The 6,960-nt window shown below is 35.8% G+C and overlaps 1 long non-coding RNA gene and 1 pseudogene across 1 annotated transcript in view; one reads left to right on the forward strand and one right to left on the reverse strand.

The window, feature by feature from the left end:
• The window catches only part of LOC129392247 (uncharacterized), a 40,685-nt gene that overhangs the window by 22,106 nt on the left and 11,619 nt on the right, over positions 1 to 6,960 (reverse strand). The gene's annotated exons all lie outside the window — the stretch shown is intronic.
• LOC102984313 (signal recognition particle 19 kDa protein-like) lies at positions 587 to 1,245 on the forward strand (annotated as a pseudogene).

Consider the following 6,960-nt stretch of genomic DNA (forward strand, 5'->3'; position numbering starts at 1 on the left):
TGCAATTGACATCTAGTCTCATAGCATTGTGGTAGGAAAAGATACCTCATATGATTTCAGTTTTCATAAATTTACCAAGGCTTGATTTGTGACCCAAGATATGGTCTATCCTGGAGAATGTTCCATGAGCACGTGAGAAGAAAATCTATTCTGTTGTTTTTGGATGGAATGTCCTCTAAATATCAATTAAGTCCATCTTGTTTAATTTATCATTTAAAGCTTGTGTTTCCTTATTTATGTTCATTTTGGATATAACTGTATTTTAGAAGGAAGAAAATGAGGAGAAGGAAAAGTGAAGGGGAAAATTAATAAAGTGGGGTCAACATGACCTGACCAATTTTGGTTCTGATTTGGAGGTGCATTTATGTGAAAAAATAATAGGATGAAATATTTAAAACAGATACTGCCATGGAATCAGAGATGCATCATTGCCCACACCAATAAAAGACAGCTACTAAAAGTCTGTTCATAATTAGCTGGCTTCTTCCTAGTCTGATACAACAACAGGACAGCTTACAAAAGAAATACGTAGCCAGGGAATTCTCCGAGCAGAATTCAGGCCGGGTTTTTCCTGCAGCTTTGGCCTGGGGGCTGGGTGAAGATGGCTTGCGCTGCTGCGAGGTCCCCGCCGACCAGGACAGGTTCATTTGTATCTATCCTGCTTATTTAAATAACAAGAAGACCATAGCGGAGGGGCAGCGAATCCCCATAAGTAAGGCTGTTGAAAATCCTACAGCTACAGAGATTCAAGATGTATGCTCAGCAGTTGGATTTAATGTATTTCTTGAGGTAAGTCAGTAATGTTGTATGCTGCAGAAATGATACCTAAACTGAAAACAAGGACACAAAAAACAGGAGGTGGTGACCAAAGTCTTCAGCAGGGAGAGGGAAGTAAAAAAGGGAAAGGAAAGAAGAAGAAGTGACCTGGTATGAGAATCAAGGATGTGGTACTACTGTAAGAGACATGAATGGAGGTTTCTCATTTGTATCTGAGAGAAACAGAAGCTTTCTGTTTGCATCATTTAACTGAACTATGAACATTTGTGCCTCCCAGCTTCAGCATCAGAGTTGACAATGAAATAAATTTATATCAGAAGTATGCATCCAGCTCTTAGGCAGTATAAAAGAAATTTTTTCTTTTTGTCTTTTAATGCAGAGTTTTTGTGAAAGAAAGAATCATATTTTTAAATGGACAGTGGACTCTACCATAAGTTACTTAAAATCCTATATCTGTTTGTCCTCTGTGTAAACATGTTTCAGATAAATGAGTTTAATAAGATTTGAAGTACACATTTTGTTCATCTTTTAAGTTAATGAAATAAATTTCAAACTGACTTTTGTAGCTTTTGCTTACGAACTAATTAATGCCAATAGAGGAGATAAAGAGAATAAAATGGGGAGTGGAAGCATAGTGTGAGCCTAAAACCAGAAGAAAGTGGTTAAATCCTTTTGGAGGTCTATGAACAGGCAGTCTGTAGATCATATTCTTTTTTTTCTTTTTACTTGGAGTATAGTTGCTTTACACTACTGTGTCAGTTTCTGCTGTACAGCAAAGTGAATCAGCCATACATATACATATATCCCCTCATTTTTGGATTACCTTTCCATTTAGGTCTCCACAGAGCACCAAGTAGAGTTCCCTGTGCTATACAGTAGGTTCTCATTAGTTATCTGTTTTACACATAGTAGTGTGTATATGTCAGTCCCAATCTCCCAGTTCATCCCACCCCCCCTTCCCTCATGGTATCCCTATGTTTGATCTCTATGTCTGTGTCTCTCTTTCTGCTTTGCATATAAGATCATCTGTACCATTTTTCTAGATTCCACATATATGCATTAATATATATTTGTTTTTCTCTTTCTGACTTCACTCTGTAGATAATATTCTTCTACTCAATTATTGTAATTGAATTGTTTAATCAATTAGTAGTTTGTTGGAATGTGGAAAGTCCCGGAGTTTAAGCTTTAGATTTGCTTTTTCTGTAGACTTAAGAATATTATTTTAATTGGAGTTCTAAAATTACCTATGCTTTAGCACCTTGACATAAACATTTTTTCAAGAAAAAAAAAAAAGACGTAGCCAATCAGGTCATACTAACTATCCTCATTAGCTTCACACTTCAGATAGTACTGAAACCAATGCTCAACCTCAAAGAGCCATCAGGTCAAACCACTCTGAAAATGTTAATACTTTGTCTACTAAAGAATACTATAAATAAAATAATATATTAGCCATTACCTTCTTTTGGTTACCAAATGCCATATATTTTTCTTAGTCAAGGGGCTTTAACACATGATGTTGTCTTTGCTTTTTTTTTTTCCATTTCTTTAAGTTTGTATCTATACGAGATGATGGATGTTCACTACACTTACCGTGATGCTCATTTCATTATGTACGTAAGTCAGATCATTATGCTGTACACCTTTAACTTATACAGTGCTGTATGTCAATTATATTTCAATAAAACTGGAAGGAAAAATAAAAAATAAAATAAAATAAAATGTCCCAGTCTGGAAGGGACACAAATCACTTCTGGTCACACTCAGTTCAAAAGGACTGATTATTTGCCACCTCTGAAAGCAAGGAGGAGGTGCCCAGATAACTCCTCCAATTGACAATACCACACAAGAAAAAAAGAGTTCAAATTTTTAGTGGACAGCTAACATGTAACCAACCACAAACATATAATTAGCTAATGGAGATATTTCAACCTAAAAAAACCCTCCCTACCAAAGACATAGAATCCCACATTCTCTGGTCTGCACCAGACCAGAGAATTTACTAGTTAATTACACAACCAGCTTCATTTCCAATGTGAAATCATGGCCCTCATAAGACCTTCCTCATACTGATGTTTTGAATTATTAAGAGTAAAATCCACAAAGCTCTCTTTAGTTTCCTCAAAGCTATTGTAGCTTTACTGTGTTATTATTATGGCTTTATTTAATATGTTGACATATAGTAAAAATGACTTACGTGTTTCAATGTTGCCTTTGCTGTCAAAGTTCTCCTCTAATGGTCAAGCCTACCCTTATTTAATTATCAGTATATAACCTAAGGTAGGATGACTCTATGCCCAGAAATAGCTTTGAAATAATATTTTAAAGGATAAATAATTTAAAATATGATGTCACTGGGCTTTAAACTATAACTGGGCATATATATTTTTATTAGCATCAAGGAAATGAAATAATACAAGGATCTCTGACTGACTTAATGAACTCTTGCCACAGCTAAGGACAAGAATTACTAGCTAATCTCTCTGGATGTTTTATAAGCACAAAAATATTACTTAAATAATAGCAACTGTATACCCAATGTCAAGTGGAATAAACAAAAAAAAATTGCAAGTTATAGTCAAAATAAATTTATTGAAGATCATAGTCTTACTTGGATGTAATATTGGAAAATGGATGCCTATTTTAATGCAAATGCCAATAGAATCATACTTTTACAGTATAATAGTCTTGTGATGTCACACTGAGTTAATAAGAAGAATGTGCCATGCTTACCATCAAAAGTAGGTGATGCTGATTCTATGATGGTGGCTACTATAATGACTAATTCTTCTTTCCTGAGTAATCAACATGCTCTCATCCAACAGCTGCTGACGCAGTGTAGAAGCAGTTGTTCATTGCACAACTGGTGCAGTGACCACTGGTGACCTATCACACTCTGAATGCCTCAGGGAGTAGACTTATCATGTTTTTCAGCCAAAGGCAATTGGGTTGACCCTATAATTTATGTGGCCTTATTTTCCTTCCAGACAAGTAACTTGTTACTTATGTAAGGATTATGTGATATGAGAGTCAATTTTAGTAGAAAAGTTACACTGCTGTAAGTTTGCTTTCTATCATGAGCTCTGTTTAGGATAGCAATAATATCAAAATTGGTTAAATAATGAGATTAGGTTTACAACACTACTGGCATTCCAGTGATTACCCAAAGGGTCTATTTTCAGTGGTTTGAAAGGACTCAGAGCCATGCAAATAATTTCTGTCCCCAAAGACTGTAGAGCCACCTTCATTAGCCTTCTCAGTTTTAGTTTGTTTACTTCTCAGACAGTAGCATCTGTTTTCCTGTGGGGACTTCCCAGCCCAAGGGTTAGCATTTGACTCATTCACCTAAGATTTTTAATCTTGTGTAGAGTCTTAACAAATAAAAATGGATAGAGATTATTCTTCTTGAACCTCCTGGGGGTTGGGTAGAGAAAGAGTTCTTTAGATCCTGTTACTCGGGGAGAGGGGTGGTCACTGATTCTTGAAGCCTGATGTTGAAATTTTCCTCTTATTTTGAACTAGCTATATCCTTCAAACAAACTCATTTTTTGCTTAAGTTAGCTAGAATCAATTTCTGTGGCTTGAAATCCAAGAACCTGGAAATACAAAGACTAAACTGTGTGATCAAATAAACACCCAAAGACAAGAGATTTCCAGGATTTGACTGGGTGTCATTTTTATAGCTTTAAGAGTTGAAGGGTTCTGGGACTTCCCTGGTGGCGCAGTGGTTAAGAATCCGCCTGCCGATGCAAAGGACACAGGTTCAATCCCTGGTCTAGGAAGATCCCACATGCCGCGGAGCAACTAACCCCGTGCGCCACAACTGCTGAGCCTGAGCTCTAGAGCCAGCACCACAACTACTGAGCCCACGTGCTGCAACTACTGAAGCCCACGCACCTAGAGCCCATGCTCCGCAACAAGAGAAGCCACCGCAATGAGAAGCCCACGCACCACAACAAAGAGTAGCCCTCGCTCACGTAGCCCCCGCTCACTGCAACTAGAGAAAGCCTGCACAGAGCAATGAAGATTCAACATAGCCAAAAATAAGTAAATAAATAAATAAATAAATTTATTTTTTTTTAAAAAAAGAGTTGAAAGGTTCTACCAAACAGACACGTATGAATGAAGGTCTGTCAAGTTCAAAGGATTTACAAACTATGTTAACAGCCAAAGAAATGCCAAATTCAGTCAAGCCACACAGATAGGAATAATGATTTCCATAAGCAGGGCAGGGAAGTGACTACGTGGACTAGGAGAGAAAACTCTTTACATTATGAAATCCTTCTAATAATTGGCATTGCAAACAAGAATCCAGTCCTCACCTCAGCTAATAACCTGAGCCATTACATATGTGAGAAGTTATCCCTAAAGTGTCTTAGGATTTGATAAATGTTTATGTAGTAGGTAAACCTACCTTAAACCCAGGAAGATTAAAAATTGAGTTTTAACTATTTCAGAGAATTATATCTAAAATAAACCCATGAAAATAATAATTGTGGTTTAGGAATCTCTACATATTTTGTATTTTGTGTACTTCTACTATTTTAAAGAACATAACCTATTAGTATAATTCATTTCATAATTCATTTTAAAATGCATAAATATATAATTTAGATTGGTGATTTTAAGTAGAAAATGCCTTAGTTTATGTATTGTTAGAATATTTAAAGGAACTTAAGAGTTACTGGTATTTGCATATTTAATTTATTAGATTTAAAAGAATATTCAAGAATTCAAAGTGGTTTTGTTCATTAAGCCTGACAACAGAAACACCTAAAAAGAAGTAAAAATATTACATTTATAATTGCCGTTTAAAATGTCTTAAGATGTTTAACTTGCTCTGTATAGGAAGCTAACTCTTATCCAAACTTTAAAAATGATATATAGGGCTTCCGTGGTGGCGCAGTGGTTGAGAATCTGCCTGCTAACTCAGGGGACACGGGTTCGAGCCCTGGTCTGGGAAGATCTCACATGCCGCGGAGCAACTAGGCCCGTGAGCTACAACTACTGAGCCTGCGCGTCTGGAGCCTGTGCTCCACAACGAGAGGCCGCGATAGTGAGAGGCCTGCACACCACGATGAAGAGTGACCCCCGCTTGCCACAACTAGAGAAAACCCTCGCACAGAAACGAAGACCCAACACAGCCAAAAGTAAATAAATAAATAAAATAAGATAAAAATGATATATAAAATTTAATTAATAAATAGAATAAAATTTGTGAGCTGAATATAAAAGTTTCAGCATTTGTAATTTCAATAAATACAATAATACTTTCATACCCAAAACAATCCCCCCCAAAAGCACATTGACAGAATCCATAAGGATGGATGGTAAAGGGAGAGGCATTAGTTTCTAAGCCAGTTTTGTTAGCCCTGTTAACAGTAAGTGTTACATACAATAAAATGTATTATTTACATCCTACATAATACAAATGTATTATTTGATCAAGTCTTTTTTCTCAGCCTTAGAGTTAAACTTCTCCTGTGCTTTCCAAATACGTGATTTTTCCTGTCATCTTATAAAGCAGCTAGAGCTTATATTTATTCTCCTGAGACAACTGGTCTATGACTTCCTCATGAATTACCTATGTGCATGAAGACAGGAGAAATTACATTCAATTAAAGGGTAGAATGAAAAGAGTAGCAAACTAGAAGTTGTTTGAACTGGGTCTAAGTTTCTCTCTGAACAAAATTAACTACAGTTTGGGACATATCATTTAACTTCTCTGTGGTATAGTTTTCTCATCTGTGAAATGAAGAGAGTAGACAATAATATCTCCAAGGTTTTTTCCCAATCTCAATATAATTATTAATTATATTAATTAATTATATCAATAATTATTATAACTATACTATTATTCAAAAAGAATTTAGAATAAAGGTATGAAATATCACAAATTATGATTAATCTTGGATAGAAGACCTAAATAGACATTTCACCAAAGAAGACATACAAATGGCCAAAAGGCACATGAAAAGATGATCAACATCAGTAATTATTAGAGAAATGAAAATCAAAACTACAATGAGGTAACACCTCACACCAGTCAGAATGGGCATCATCAAAAAATCTATAAACAATAAATGCTGGAGAGGGTGTGGAGAAAAGGGAACCCTCTTGCACTGTTGGTGGGAATGTAAATTGATACAGCCACTATGGAGAACAGTATGTAGGTTCGTT

Source organism: Physeter macrocephalus, chromosome 7 (genome assembly GCF_002837175.3).
Source record: "Physeter macrocephalus isolate SW-GA chromosome 7, ASM283717v5, whole genome shotgun sequence".
In the NCBI taxonomy this organism is placed as follows: domain Eukaryota; kingdom Metazoa; phylum Chordata; class Mammalia; order Artiodactyla; family Physeteridae; genus Physeter; species Physeter macrocephalus.